The sequence below is a fragment of the Camelus dromedarius genome, chromosome 12, assembly GCF_036321535.1.
Source record: "Camelus dromedarius isolate mCamDro1 chromosome 12, mCamDro1.pat, whole genome shotgun sequence".
Lineage (NCBI taxonomy): Eukaryota > Metazoa > Chordata > Mammalia > Artiodactyla > Camelidae > Camelus > Camelus dromedarius.
In genome coordinates this window covers 38842890-38858600 of record NC_087447.1, presented here as the reverse complement: position 1 = coordinate 38858600, position 15711 = coordinate 38842890, and the positions used below count along the sequence as shown (strand labels likewise).

General features: G+C 45.3%; 1 protein-coding gene and 1 pseudogene across 1 annotated transcript in view; one reads left to right on the top strand and one right to left on the bottom strand.

Moving 5' to 3' along the window:
* Positions 1-15711, top strand: part of SPON1 (spondin 1) — a 391445-nt gene that overhangs the window by 41910 nt on the left and 333824 nt on the right. The window lies entirely within an intron of this gene.
* LOC105086708 (thioredoxin-related transmembrane protein 4-like) lies at positions 12641-13700 on the bottom strand (annotated as a pseudogene).

Genomic DNA, 15711 nt, shown 5'->3' with positions numbered 1-15711 from the left:
AGGATGGAGGAGTCTGCCTCTCACCAGTTTACAGACAGCTCCTTCACTCTGCCTACAGTTTGCCCAGAAGTCATAGCAGGCTCTTCACTCTCTGTGTGATCGTCTGAGCTGTGTGTGGGAAGGTACCACGAGTGGCTAGTGCCCTGTGCCCCTCCTCCAGTCCCCAGGAGGGGAACTTCCACCTCAGCAGATACTGAAGTACTTCATTCCTTCCTGCATGGCATTGTTGATCCCTAGGGGACTGGCTGGTCCTCCCTCCCCCACCTCCAAAGGGTTATAGAAGTCTGAATAAATGTATTTCAAGAGAAACTAATTCTCTCTACCCTTTGCAGAAAGTCAAGTTGCAACCTCCTTGGTTGTGACCTATTATGGGGTGGTCTTGCTAGCTCTTTCTGGCTCTCTGCTTAAACCCTGAGCACTGGTTGTTACTTATGGCAAGAAACCAGGGAGCTATTCCTCTCTCAAGCTGTCCTGAGTTCAAGGCTGTTTAAGCAGCTGCCTCAGTGGGTACCTGTGTTTCATGGCAGAGAAAACTCTCAAGATTTTCCTATAGTCAAGATGCCTTCTTTGTAAGCAACCAAAACTATTTTTTTGGCCCATTTCAGAGAGGCTAGGATGCCTGGTCACTCACTGCCCCCACAGCCCAGCAGGTCCCCACTGTGTGATACCCTGTGACAGCTTTTGTAGAGAGGGTAGTATTGTAAATGACATTCTTATCTCTATCCACAGCCCAGCATCCCCATTTATCCACTTTGTGGCCTCCCTAACATCCTCTAGGCCCTCAGCCCCCTGTATGTCCATTGTACCCACCTTGCCAGTCAGCTTCCCTGTCTCTGCCATCAGCAGCTAAGCCTTGCTGGCGGAAAATCACACTACCAAGCCAAATGGTGCTACATTTCAGATAGTCACACTTCAAGTTTAGCAGAACTCTCAGTACAGCTTAGCAACAGTCATCCTGGGTGATCCTGCATCACATTCACCTCCTCAAGGACTGACCTGAAGTCCTTCCACTGTCCCAGGGATCAGCCATCACTCCTTTTCCCTCTCCCGACTCCAGTTCTTGCAGCAGGCTTCTAAGTTAATGATTCTGAGCTCCTCGAAGGTGGGGATTATGCTTTGTTTGCATTTGTGGCAATAATGTGTTGAATAAATGCCTGAAATGAGCAAAACAGACTCAAACTGTTTAAGGTACATCCCCAGAAATTTGGTCCTCTCCCCCATGAATCCTAACCAAGGAGCAGGGTGTAGGGGAGACTGATTTCAGCTGAGCCCTAGACCATTTTCTAAGCCCTGTGATCAGCCCTTACACATATATTATCTCAGGTAATCCTCGTGCAAGTCTGTGAGGTCGATACTATTATTTCCATTTTGCACGTACAAAAAAGAAAGTGGTCCAGAATCATCTAACTCTGCAGCTCATGCATTTGCCATGCTTTTGTTAACTTCCCACTTGCCCTTCCATCTTTATCTCTTCAAACTCTGTAACAATCAAGGGAGTTTGTGAACATTTGGTGTTGGTGGAAGTGCCTTAGGAAGAGGCAGCATTTGGGTTTGACTCTGCAGATAGCAAGTGGGAGAGGTCCCCCCAGACTTTAAAACTCTCTGATGATACTTGGCAAAGGAGGCAGGAGGGGGTGGGGACTGTGTGTTAGTGTGAATACATTTGATTTTGATTGCAAGTGATAGATACCCAGCTTAAAATAAAGAGAAAAAAAAAAAAGGAAATTTTTGTATCAAGTACTTAGGAAATCCAAGGCACGTTTGTGGGATGTTTGGAAACAGCTTTAACGGTGTCGTCAGCATGTTGTCCTGCTCCTCTCTTTGCTCCCCTGGGTGTTGGCTCATCATTAGGCAGGGTGTCTCTGAATGGTGGCCACCTGTACATCTCTAGGCTACACTGTCCTCCTGACACTCACCACCTTGCACCCCCTCATCCCAACCCCAATCTCCCATTTCTGCCTGAGCTCCTTCAGAGCAAAGTCTACACCTTTAGCTACATTCCCAGGGCCTGGCCCAGTGATTGCTCACTGAATAGATGAATGAATACAACCTACTGTTCCTCTTTTAGTCCAGATTGGCCAAGTTCACTGCTGAGGAGGGAAACAGAGGCAATCAGAACAGATCTGGGAAGAATTTTCCCTGCATATCTTTCCCCTGTGTTTTGAATTCTAGCACAGTTTGCTTTTGTTCTCCAGTGATTTTTGAGCGAACTTTTCCTTCCTTAACCTCCAATCAAGAGTTGGGCGAGGGAGGGGAAAATGGGCAGGGATTGCTAATGGGTGCAGGGCTTCTTTCAGAGGAGAGGAAAACGCTCTAACATTAGATTGTGGTGATGATTGCACAACTCTGGAGATGTACTAGAGAGCAGTGAATTGTACACTTTAAATGGGTGTGTTGTATGGTATGTGAATTATGTCTCCATAAAGAAAAAAATCTAGAGGGAAAAAAATCCAGAAAAGGGTAATATTACAACATGGAATATACAGAAAGCCCACTGTATATTGCCACTCCCTGTATTTACGCTAACTATGGTTACTGAGTTACTAATGACAGAGCATCTGTATAGTTACCATATACTGTCACAAGACCCCCCACCCGCACCACCCAGGTGTACCACGCTGGTACAAACCAAAGGGGTCTATGACAACTTTCTCCAGTCCATTGGAAAGATGAGAAGGAAGCTGTTTTCCATATACTCCCAGGCAACATGAATTAAGCTGTCACTCCTGCCACTGCTTTTCCTAAGAGATTCAGAAAGGTGAGATTCAGAGGTGAGGCTGGGAATGGCACCAGAATGTACTGCAGGCATTTCTGGAGAAGCCTCAGGACCACTCCCAAGAGAAGAGGCCAGGAGAACAGAGATGTCCACCTTACGTCTGGCCCCTTAAAGACGGCTGCTGCATCATGGACCACACTCTAGCTGGCAAGTCAAGTCTACTTGTTCTAAGTAACCATCCCAGACCACAGCCAAATATTCAAACCTGGGGTTCTCACATTCACTTTCCAGACCTTGGTGCCACAGCTTTGGGCTCCTTCTTGTCTCTTTAGTTTAGACAAACCATTTGGACTCCCCTTCGGCTCATAAGGACTCAGCTTTCCACTCAGAATTTGGATGCATTCTTTCTTTGGATTTTGGTGTCCCAAAACCTCCTGTAGGAGTTGGGTAACCAACTCATCCTAGTTTACCCAATTTTAAAATGGAAAGTCCTGATTACCAGAAAACCCTCTGTCCTGGACAAACCAGGGTGGTTGGTCTCCAGGTAGGAGAAAACCCAGATGGCCAGGCTCATGCCTTCAACCCCACCTGCAGCTGGGGAAACCCACATAATCCACTGATGCAGCATTGCACCTATAAGATGAGAGACAACAATAGCATATGTCACACAGGGTGGTTTTGAGAATTCAGTGAGACAGAACATGCCAGGTACTTACTGCCATGTAGGAAGTTGTCAGTAAGTATTTATTATTGGTGGTGTTGTTGTTACTATTACTAATATTATTACTTAGACACATATCCTAGAAGAGGTAGATTAGTGCAACCCTGTAGAAGAGTTTAGGAATGGTGCTGAAGAATCAATGAAAACTAACATTCTACTAGATGAAATGAACAAGACCAGAACTTGGGAGCCATGGAGATGCCTACTCTCTATACCAATACCAAACTAACATTATTTGATGTGAATTAAACACTGTTTACATACCTTTTGGAGAGAATGCCTGTACCATATATAAGGTCTTCGCAGGGGTGCTCGAGTGAAGGGGCTGATGCCAACTCGACACTATTACATGAAGTAAGCTACCTAAAGACATGAGTACACTTACATTTTGCCTTTGGCAGCCAACATCTCTTGAACACCAACTGATTGAGAATCTCTGAGAGTGAATCCCAGAAACCCACACCATTAACGCATTCCCCAGATGATTCTTACACACACTGAAGTTGGAGCATCCCACCCTAGACCCTGGCTCCTGGTGGATGGAAACTGTTCCTTGGTCATTTCTGTGGCCCCACCCCCACCCCAGAGCAGGACCTGTGTCGAATAGCTGCACCCTGAATGTATGCTTATCAATCCATCCTTTTGTTTCTGATGCTAAGGTTTTGGTTTGCCTTCAGAGTATTTCTCTGGCATGAGACACCAACACGTGTTCCACTCACTGAGACATTTATTTAAACTAGTTTTTCACCCCAGTGGTAATGATTAGGACTGAGAACGCTTTGAAAATTAACAAATTTCACAAGGAAAGAAACAAATTAAGTTTGTGCAGGCAAGAGGCTTCGATTAGATGGAAACAGCACTTTAAAAACAATTGCCCAGACTGCCAAGAAAGGTACACTTGCTCCTCTCAAATTAATGCCATCTGGTTATCCACGGCCAGACAAATGCCCCTCCCAAGGAACGCCAGGCACCAAGATGAGAAGTAATCTAATTCTCCACGACACTTCCATCTCCGTTTGAATATGGAAAATCTCAATGAAATGGATTCTGCAAGAACAGATTTTCATTATTGAAAAGCTGTGTCAGAATAAATTAGCATGAAGAAGAAGCAGGAAAACTCTAGATTGGATTATTCAGAACAATTTGATTATCCACCTATTGGCAAAGTTGTTTCATATGCATTTAGTAGGCGTTAGAGACACAAAGTCTTGTTCTTTCTGCCAGTGAAAAAGTTGGATTATCAATTCTGCCTGGGTAGTTAATTTGAACACTTTGCCTGCTGTTTCCATGTCATTTGGTTATTTTGCATTTGGGGGTCAATCATGATCATTGCAGAGCAGGGGATGGAAGAGAGATCTAATATTACAAACCTGCAAGATTCAGCTCAGCCTCAGAGCCATCACACCTGAGCCTACGCCTAGCCTGAATCTACCTGGAGATTCCTGTCAAAGGAGAGGGAAGAGCAAAATGGATACAGATTGGAATATTTGGGGGTTGTGGGCAAGACTTACTCCTTTTGTGGGTGAGCCAGGGGGATGGTCTCAAAGACCTGAACTGCTGAGGTCTCGAGGAGACACTGAGGGATGATGGAGATGGGTTACAAGCTAATGTCAGGGTGTTGGGGCTCACAGACAAGCCAAGGCAGCGTGGGGAAGTCTCCCCTCCGTTCCCCCGCCTCCCCACTGACTTCTCGGCCATCCTCAGACTGCCCATGGCTGATGCAGATTGAGTCATCACCTATTTCTCAAACGCTTACTATAGTCCAAGCTCAGCATTAGTCTCCTTTACAGTTACTATTATTCACATGAAATCAGGTATTAGAAAATAGACACGTAAAATGGGAAAAGCAGCCAAGCATTTGCTTTATGACTTTTGGTCTTTGTGCTGAAATTCCTGGCTCCAGGGCAGGGACTGTGTCTATTTTATCTAGCCACTGTCTCCGTGCTTGACCCTTGGCAGGCATATAATAAATGGGCAACGAGTGGGTAAACTCATGAGTGGTAACCCTGTGGCATTGGTCTCACTGTTCCCATTTTATAGATGAGGAAACTGAAATTCAGGGTTTAAATGAGGTGCCTGTGGATCTCACAGCTAAGGTGTGGACCGCAGAGCCTCGGCCAGCACTGTCTTTTGGCTGAGTACCTTGATGGTGGGTTGAGGGCCAAGCCCTCATACCCTCTTCTGTACTGCATGTCTGCTGACACCATTCCCCTCTGTCAGGGGCACTGCTCAGGGACACACCTGGTTTCCTCGATTCCTTCTCTGAGGAAACTCAGTTTATCCCCATCCCTTCCTGACACATGGTTTTTCTCAAATGTCCATTAGAGCTGGGTCTCCTCGTGCCTCAGTAACCCTTCTCTCCCGATGTGCCTTCTGGCCTGAAGGCTTTGCTGGGCCCTGGTTTAACATGGCTCACTGTGTATTACTGCCGCGGGCCACTCTCGCTGGCGCTCTCCCCTGCGGCTGCTCTCCCGGAGGGTCTGCACGTTCCCCTGGGGCCCCTTCCCTGGCCTCTGAGGGAAGATAGCTCCAAGAGTCTCTGCCACGGATTCCCCGTCGGCCCAAGACCATACCCAAAGGTTCCATCTGAGCTCCCAGGTAGTTCTGGTTTCCTTTGTTAGGAGAAAGGAGAGAGGGCTCAAGGCTTGGAGCTTCTCCTCAGGAGGTTTGGAGCTGAGCAGGCAGATGACTGACAGCTCCAAACGGCGACACAGGAACCCATCCTGCCTCCTCCTGGAGCCTGGGCTGCGAGACTAGGATTCTGTTACACCTCCGAACAAATGCAGGCTGTTGTCACCCATGGGCAGAGGCCAATGTGTGAGGAATTACGAAGTGAAGTTTATTCAGCCCCCATTAAATCTCATTTGACGAATTCCATCCGACTCCTCCACAGGAGAAAGCTCGTTAAATTTTTTCACACTAAGCCAGCCTAGGTGGCAGTGCTGGGCTGCGCTGGTGGGGCTCCGGCTCTCCGGCCGTCAGAGCAGAGTTCTGTGGCTTCTTAGAAATGGTCAAAGGATTTATGTGGGATAGCTGAATACCAGAAAGACAAGGTTATTTCTAGGCGGGTATCAGAAAGTAAAATGACAGCCATGAAATTGGAAAAATAATCTTTGAAGAGATCTATTAGCGCAACTCAGGGGCTCACAAATCAAAAGAAAAGGTTCTTTTTCATTGTCTTGCCGTCTTTAAAGAAGGCCAGTTGTCTCCAGTTAGGGATACCTAGTAAGCATTATGGGCTTTGTAACTGCGTGTGATTAAAGCAATTTTAAAAAGAGCATCACAGGTAAAGCCTCCTGGGTTGTCTTTGAGCTACTGAATGAATGAATGTCTTTGAGCCTGAGGACTGGTCCACTATTCACTCAACCCCTGGCCAGGAACTGGGAATCATTCAAATATCCTGATGTTAGGATGTCTGCTCCTCCAGTTACCTTTTCCCCTCCTAGATACTTAGTAAGTCCAATATAAGGGGCACAGAACCAAATTCTCAGTCTTTGCTCCTGGCTTGGAGTCAGCCTCAAATGCATTCCCACTGCCATCTTGTTTTTTCACCCTTGTAAGCAGGGATGTCCTGCAAGGCCCCCCTTGGCACCCCCAGTGAGGACCAGGGCAGCTTTTCTTCCAAGCAGCCAGCTCCTGACCCTTTTCCTCAGGCCTTGCTGGACCTCATCAGCTCTCCAGAGCCAAAGGGACTTCCCATGCAAAAAGCACCCCCAAGACTCAAACCTGGCTGCTGGCAGTGCATTGGAAAGGGGGAGGAGAATGGAGAGTGAAAAGAGAGGGAAATACCATTACCACATCCTCACCTTGCATCTGAGGCTTGTCTAGGACAGATCTCCGGGGGTCACAGAGGAAGAGTATTGCCCAGGGGGCTAGGGAGGGGCCGGAGTGGGAGAGGATGGACCACCTGCTCTCCTTCCCTCCCTCCATTCCTCCCTCTTTTGCTCCCTTCTTCCCTTCCTCCCTCCCTTCCTTCCTTTTTCCTTTCCTTCCTTCTGCTTACTTTGAGAAGTCTAATTAGGTGAGAGTAAAATAAATGAAAGCGCCAACGCTCCTACCCCACTTCAGAAACAAATCTTGCTTTGATTAGTCATTCCGTTCCTGTCGATTTACTATTGGCCAAAGGACACGTTAATTATGAAGAAAGGAAATAGAAAAACTGTCTTTTCTGCCACGTTTCCTTTTGGAACCAGTGAGGCCCCACGCAGAACTCTGGGAGAGTCAAACAAGAACAGAGTGGAGTTGCCTGCCTTTCATCCTCAATGCAGATTGAAAGGACAAGAGAATGAAAAGTGCATCTATTAGAGGGAAGCTGTACACCCGTCTGCTCTACTTTTTTTTTTTTTAATGCTCAAACAGGAGATCTGGGGTTCTCTCAGCAGATTCCCCAGAGACCTTCCAGCCCAGGTACTTGAATACAGAGAGCATCTGCAGGACTGAGCCAGCAAGACTGAGTCTGAGGGCAAAGCTTTGGGTGGTTGGAAGGCAAGACTGGCCCGGGTGGAATCTGGCAGGGCCAAGGCTTGCCAGGCCAATGTCAGAAATACACTATCCCAGCAAAGAATGAAAGTCAGGGAAATGAAAGGGGGTGGGTGGAGTTGGGCCTTGGTCAGCCTATAGAGCAAGATCAGACAGTGAAATGCCTATGAAGGTCCAGCTGGGAAGTGAAATGAGGGCTGAGGGTACGGTGTTAAGACAGGGAGTGTTGGGGACTGCATCAAACTAGAGCTACGTGCCTCTGCTTGAAGGATACAGACTCTCCTCAGGGCCAGTGGATTGTGACTGTGAAAGGATGCTGGCTCAGTATCACCAGACATGCCCTTTTTTTTTTCAGGTTTTTTTGGGGGGGGGTAATTAGGTTTTGTTATTTTTTTAATGGAGGTACTGGGGATTGAACCCAGGATGCGCTTCTACCCCTGAGCTATACCCTCCCCCCATGATCTGCCCATTTTTAAAGAAAAGCACGGAATCTTGATTTTTCTTTAAAAATTCCCAGGCTTGAAATACTGGGCAAGTCAACAAAATACAAGTGGGTTTGGGTGACCTGACACAAGTGACCTTGTATAAAATTTAAATGTCAAGGCAAAATGAAAGAGGCAGGCACAAAGCTGAAGGTGGCCCAGTGGGGCTCCGGGAAGAGGTGAGGGTGGAGAGGAAAAGCGCTAGCTTTAGGGGAGGCGGGCAGAGCACTGCCACCACGTCTTTCAACACAACCTTTTTATACTGCCTCAGGGCTTCACGTCACCAGCCCCCTTTCTGCCCCTGAAGGACCAAGGAGCTCCCCTGGTGCCAGAGTGAAAGCAAGACCCTCACAACAGGTTAAAAACCCCTATGGGATCCAGACCCCAGACTCTCTTGTACCATCTGTTCCTGCTTGTCCCCCGCCTCCCCTGCTCCAAACACATGGCTTCTTTGTGGTTCCTCCAATGAACCAGGCACACTCTTCCTTTGAGTTCTCTGCACTGGCTGTTCCTTATGCTTGCAATACTCTTCCCCCAGATACCCACGTGGCTGATTCCTTACCTCCTTCAGGTCTCTGCTCAGTGTCATCTTTTGACCTCTTTTATTGAAGATCTCAATCTGCAATTGCACTGGGTTGGCTTTCCCAATCCAAATGTTCTTTTCCCAAATCACTTATTTCTTTCAAAATACTGTGTGGTTTCCTTATTTGTTGTCTGTCTCATGTAACTAGAAGGAAAGCCCCTCCAAAGTGAGGGTTCTGTTTTGTTCATTGATATTATTGCTGGACCAATGCTTTTCACATACGGGGTGCTCAAAAAATACTTACTAAAAGAAACTTTGAGCTCCTGTTTCTTCCTTCTGTCCTGTGGCTCTAGAGCTGTGATTTTTGAGGAGCTTCTCTTTCTCTTCTATAGTTCATTCTTCCTCTGTCTTTCCCAGAATTTAGTCCAAGTCAGCAAATGTTAATTGAGCTTCCATGCTGTGCCAAGTCTCAGACTGAGATGTGGGGGCACCGGGACCAGGGAGAAACAGTCTCACCCCATGAGGAGCTTATAAACTAAGAGGATGTGCATAACCATCATGCTCACAATGGGCATTGTTACAGGGGTGTGTGTAGGTGCTACGGGAAAACAGAGGAGGGCTACACGGGCTGGGCCTTAAAAGATGTGCAGTTTCCCAGGAGCAAAGTATGCTTTGGACACCTAGGGGGTGAGGGGAAAGAGAACAGAAGTACATCAACAGGAATAATGCTGTGAACTTAATTTTATGGGATATTTAAAATTACTTACAGGCTTATGCCTTTGTGGAAATACGTCCATTGATATTTTGATGCTTTCCATGACTTGGTAGTGAAAGTTTGCAAATTAACTATTTCAAAGACTGCCCTTTGCTCTTCCTCTTCTTCTGACTTGAGAAATTTCCCTGCAGTGTAGACTTCTGACCCCAGGCTGGTAAGAGACCTAAGACCCCAGGCTTGAACTGGAACTGCTAGGCAATGTATACTTCCACTTAGAAATAGAAGTTTTATTGAAACAGGGAAACAGTGATGTGAACCAAGCACTAGTTCTATATGTTATTTGTGTTGTGTCAGCTTTCTTAATACAAAATAAACTCTGAGATTCACCACTCTCAGTACCTCTTCCTTTTGCCATAATTATCAGGCATTCTGACTTTGCTGCAGCAAAACCCTGAAGGTCTTTCTTTTTCTTTTTCTTCTGAAATTGATTTAATTATTCAACAGGCACTCAGACCTATTCAATGGAATGTGTGAGTTTGCCTTTCTACAGTTTCCCGGGTTGTTTTTCCTACATGACAGGGATGAAAAATTAAACTATCATGTCGAGTTGGGATGCTTCTGGAAGTAGGAGGAACCCTTTGATTTTTTAATCTCTCAGACTCCCTGTATAAAAGGAAGTGATTATCCCCTCGACTCCTGAAGCAGAGTGAGGCATGTTCCCTCACAGGAGGTATTTCAGATGTTCTAAATGTGCTTTAAACCAGTGTAAGAATAGTTCTTCTCAGGAACAAGTTGAGCTCCTAAATTGGTTCCTTTAAAAAAGCTTCTCATTACAAATTCAAACTTATGCTGAGTATAGCCTTTTAACCAAAAAACCTTAAATACAGATTTGGAAAGAAATTCATTCTTTTTTTCAGCCATAATAAGCAAATATTTGCTGAGTGCCTCATTATACAGGCATTCTACCAGGTGCTAGAGATACAGAATGAAAAAGATAAAACGATCCAGCCCTTTCTGAAAAAGATATTCAGTTCCTAAGTCAGGTAGCCACAGATTCACATACAATGTATATTTCCATATACATTATATGTATTTAAAATTTATATATATTAAAGTATAATTATATATTGCCTTATAAGTACCAAGAAAATCATGTCTACATAGATGAATGTACAAGCCTTAAAAACAAAGTCCAATTAAAAAAAAATTGAAACAGCAAACTCGTACATACAGAGAATTTCTGAGGCAACATCTGAAGCAACCATGTTTTTGTTTCGTTGTGGGTAAATATGAAGAATTTGCAAGCAGGACACAGAAAGTAAATGTAAACAAAAAAGAGCTTCTAAGTAACAGAGAGAAGCTCATCCTATTCATGATTAATGCAGAAATGATTGTTTTTCCTCCTCAGTCCAATACTGAAGCCAACAGCTACAGTACTGTGGGGGTGGGACAGGCATCTACAGTAGAAGTCTTTATGCAGCTGTCACATAGTATATACGGATGAGTGAAATAGCCAAGAGGTACCTCAAAAGCGAGAATTAAACTGCAGTTGGTGGCAACTTTATTCTTTAAAGACTGAGATTTGCACAATTACAGAGAGAGGGAAGTAGACTGGTTTTGGTACCAGGGTGGTAATGGTCTTGGTGTCATGTGAATGGGTGTAGATCAGCAAGGGAGCAGTGAGAGCAGTGAATATGACAGAAGGTGGAAATGACAAAGACTGAGGATCTGGATCTAAATCAGAAAACATTAGATTTTCTAGATCTTAAGACATCTTCAGTTATAACGTATCATTTTTTTTCAAATTTTATGAATTTATTCTAAAACACCAATCAAGTAGATGGAAGGATTTTTTAAAAGACATTGGGCCCCCTGGGTATTTTCAGTAGATTGAGTATTGAGAGATTTACAGGGATAAAATTCTTTACAAGATTAAGGATGAAGGAAACGAAACCAAATCTTTCATTTCCAGATACTCACTTTCATTAATTCTTTCACCAAAAGCACATCACTGAAGAAAAACCAGAAGTGGCTTTTCAGTTATTATTAATGTGGTTCAAGAGCCAGGGAACCCTTGAGATGGAAACAAAACAACACAGGATTTAAGTTTTCTTCGTAGGACTACCTTATACTGGCAAGACAGGAGATTTCTGGCTTCAAAAGGAATATTGCTAAGGGAACTTTTTGAAAAAAAAGAAAAAATCACTACACTTTGGCTAAAAACAACAACTAAAATCTCTCCTGTAAAACCCCTACTTCCTTTTGAATCTCCGAAGGCTACAACATTTCATCTGAGACGCTTGGCAGTCGTGGCTTCAGGGGCTGGGCTTCTTGACAGCCTGAACCCTTGAGTCAGGAGGAAGGCCGCTGATGTCAAGCTGACTGCCGTCAGAGTCGTCTCGTGCAGGAAGTACCGCGCAGAGCGTGGGGGGCCCGCAGACGTGTGATGGGAAAGGTGGAAATGTTACAGGTAAGAAGTAAAACCCGACAAGGCAGATTTAAGAGTCAGGATGACTTCCAAGCACTTTTCTACAATAATATCCAAGGCCATCTAAAAAAGCACCCCTGTACTAGCGTGCCTGATGTATCTTACAGTTTGATAAGAGGAGGAAGCAGTTTGGCTGTGCTGTGGGGACACCCTGCTTGGGATGCCCTGCTCGCACCTCGGGGCCCGCAGCCCCATCTGCTGTCTACAAACAGAGCGAGGAGGGCTGCGGAGGGCTTCCTCTGCTCATAACTCTGTGGCCCCAAGTAAATGAATCTGTGCCCATCCTAGGACTAAAACAGTTCCTAACAGCATGTTTGTTTCCTGTATCCTGATTGTCATGCCCAAAAGGTTCTCCTTAACACACGTGAGGCTCAATGCCAGGAGACTGCAAGACTAGAGATCAGTTTTTAAGAGAAGCTTGCTCATTCAGGAAAAAAAAATAAGGGTTTGGTTTAAACTGCAGACCAGAGGGAAGCTGGCGTATTTCTCTGGTCTGTATTGTTGGAAATGCTGTCATCAGGCCGACGGCCCCTTGTCAGCATGCTGACTTCTACGCTGCCTCAAAGTGTCTTCTGCCACCTCTGCATCGGCTGAAGGGCGCTGCTCGGAGGCGGCGTCCAGAGCCTCGCCCGGCCCAACCTCCGGCCCGACGTCCTCCCGGGCCTCTCTCGGGGCCACGTCCTGAGCGGCACCCCTCTCCTCGTCTGCACCAGCGGCCGGGCCGTCCTCCTCTTCCTCCTCTGCTTCGTCATCACCCAGCTCTTCTTTCTCTTATTCCTCATCTACAAGGCGGTCCTTGTTTTCTTCTTCATTTGAATCCTCTTTTTCCTCCTCTGCATCCTGCAACTGCAGCCGCATGAGCCTCCTCTGACCTCAGATTCTGCTCAGAATGTCCAGATAAATGTCGTGGAAGTGGCATAGAGAAGCATTCTGATATTACCACCAAGACCAGACCCATGAGAAGGCCAAAAATCAAGGTGGCTACAACTAAAAAGACGTAAGAACTCCAAGCAGGTACTCCAAGGGTCACTGTGAAATAGTTGTGAAGATGCCGTATCTTGCCAGAGATACTAAAAAGACCAGCCATTCGAGACATCGTTAGAGAAGCCAGGGATTTCCAGCCAGGCAGAGGCTCAACTGATTGCCGTTTCTTCTCTAAGATACAATTCTGCAGGTCTTCCTAGACTCCTGGGCCACGGTAACAGTGGAGTACCCCATCCTTCACATGAAAAAATCCTGGGAGGGTGGTGACAAAGAAGCGGCCACTCAAACCTGGTTCTTGAATGACATCTACCTTCCCCACACTGATCTAAAGTATTTCACCATTCTTTGCAAATATCTCCCATTCTGAATCAGTCTGCTGACAAGATGGACACCACGGGGTGTAAAATTTCAGCATCCACTCGCCCTCCATCACCAGCGTCCAGTGGGAGGCGGTCTTAGGCAGCACGAGGCTCCATTCCTCAGGCAGCGCGGCCTGCTCCGGGCGGGCGTCCTCCTCGGCCGCCGCCACTGCCGCCGCGACCCAGGCGGCCAGGAGCGCCGTCAGCAGCGGGCCGCGGCGCCCGCCCGCCATGTCAGGGCGCGGAGCGAGGCTCCTCTGCAGGGAAAGGATGCGGCCGCTCGGACCCGTAACATACCATTAATTTAGAACCAGCTCAGAAAAAACAAACACTCTTTTAAAGAATACAATTTTTAAAATTTCGACTCATCTTTATCTGGATAATTACACAGTGCTCTCTTTTCTTCTGAAATACAATCAAATCTTGAGTCTAAGATCTTTCCAAACAATGAATTTAAATTTTTTTCTGAATTTTGGCCAATAGCAGCGATGCTTACCATCACATGATATATGATATATTGATTTTTCACAAAGAATGCTTTTGACTTATATGGATGGCATCTTTATTATCTTTAGGATTGGTGACATAATTTTGAGTCATATAAAAGAAAACCTTGCCTGCAGTTCCTATTTGGCTACTGTAGACTTCCCATACCCCCATCACTGAATTACTAGAAACTAGATCAATATTGTTGAGTAGAGAGACTTAAACCATGTGTACCAAAGACTTTTTCCTGGTACCCAAGATGTACGGCTTAAATAAGTACCCTCATGGCTGAGCAGGAACCTAAAAACCCTTTTTTGGGTGTGTATGCGGAATGCCACTGAGATGTTTACTATATGCATTTCTCTTTATTCAAGGCAAAGTGTGATCTTGAAACCTAATTTCTGTGAGCCACCTTACTGTGCTCTTCCTTATAGAGCAGAAGGGAACTACTGTGCAACTGCTGTGTGCCAAGCATTGGGCTGACACCTTCTAACCACCAATTTCATTCATTTTTCATAATGGCCCTGGAAGGTATTCTTATACTCTTTTTGAAGTTGGAGAAATGCAGAGTCAAGAAGTTACATAATTTATTTAAAGTGATATAGACAGTAAAAGTTCAAACACGGATTTGACTGATCCTAAAGTCTGTGAAATGAAGTAAGTCTTCAATTGTGGTTGTCTTCCTCTGCAATCAAATGAAGAATGGGTCCTGGGAACTCTTCAAATTAGAACCACGTCATTGACACCCATTTTGTACTCTGCTGCCCAGTCTACCCTAATCCGTCTCAATCGGTTCACTCCACCTGGTGTCCTGACACAGAAACCGTCTGACCCAGTGCCTCTTCCCTACACCTTTCTTTGACCTCAGGGGTGGATTTCCATCCTTTAAGGCCCTTGAAGTCTCTACTGATTGCACCCTTCCCCCAATCACTTATTATATCTTTCTTCTTTGTAACTACATACATTTTTGATCCTCTCTTAGGCACTCATATTCTATCTTGCATGGTATTTTGTCTTATTTTCTTTCCGTAGTTTATTGGGAGACCTTAAGACCAGCATTCTATGAGTCCAGTGCCCATGGTTTTGTAGGCTTTTCAAAGACGGCTTGTCAGAAGTACCAGCAGCATGACTAATCTTTCTTCCCAGACACAGCACCATTCAAGTCACAGGCAGCTAACTGGCTTCCTAGTCCACCCACACTTCCTTGCAGAGCTGCTATGGCTTGTTAATTAAAGTACTTCCAGCTACCACCACCCTGGTCAATATTCAGAAGAACTATGAGCCACTCAAAAGAATTTTTAGGAAATCCGTCCATGTAACAAACAATATGAGATATTTTCTACATATACATTGTATTTATAGTTATAAATATAGTTGTAACTGTATTTTGTAACACCAAATTGGTGCTTAATCCTGCATCTCTGAGCATCTTGGTTCTAGAGAAGTTCCTTTAAGATTTGTTATAAAGCTGGTTTGGTGGTGCTGAATTCTTTTAGCTTTTGCTTGACTGTAAGGCTTTTGATTTCTCCATTAAATCTGAATGAGAGCCTTGCTGGATAGAGTATTCCTGGTTGTAGGTTTTTCCCTTTCATCACTTTAAATATATTGTGCCGCTCCTTTCTGGCCTGCAGAGTTTCTGCTGAAAAATCAGCTGATAGCTTTATGGGAGTTCCCTTGTGTGTTGTTTGTTCCTTATCCCTTGCTGCTTTTAATATTCTCTCTTTAATTTTTGTCACTTTGATTACAGTGTGTCTTGGT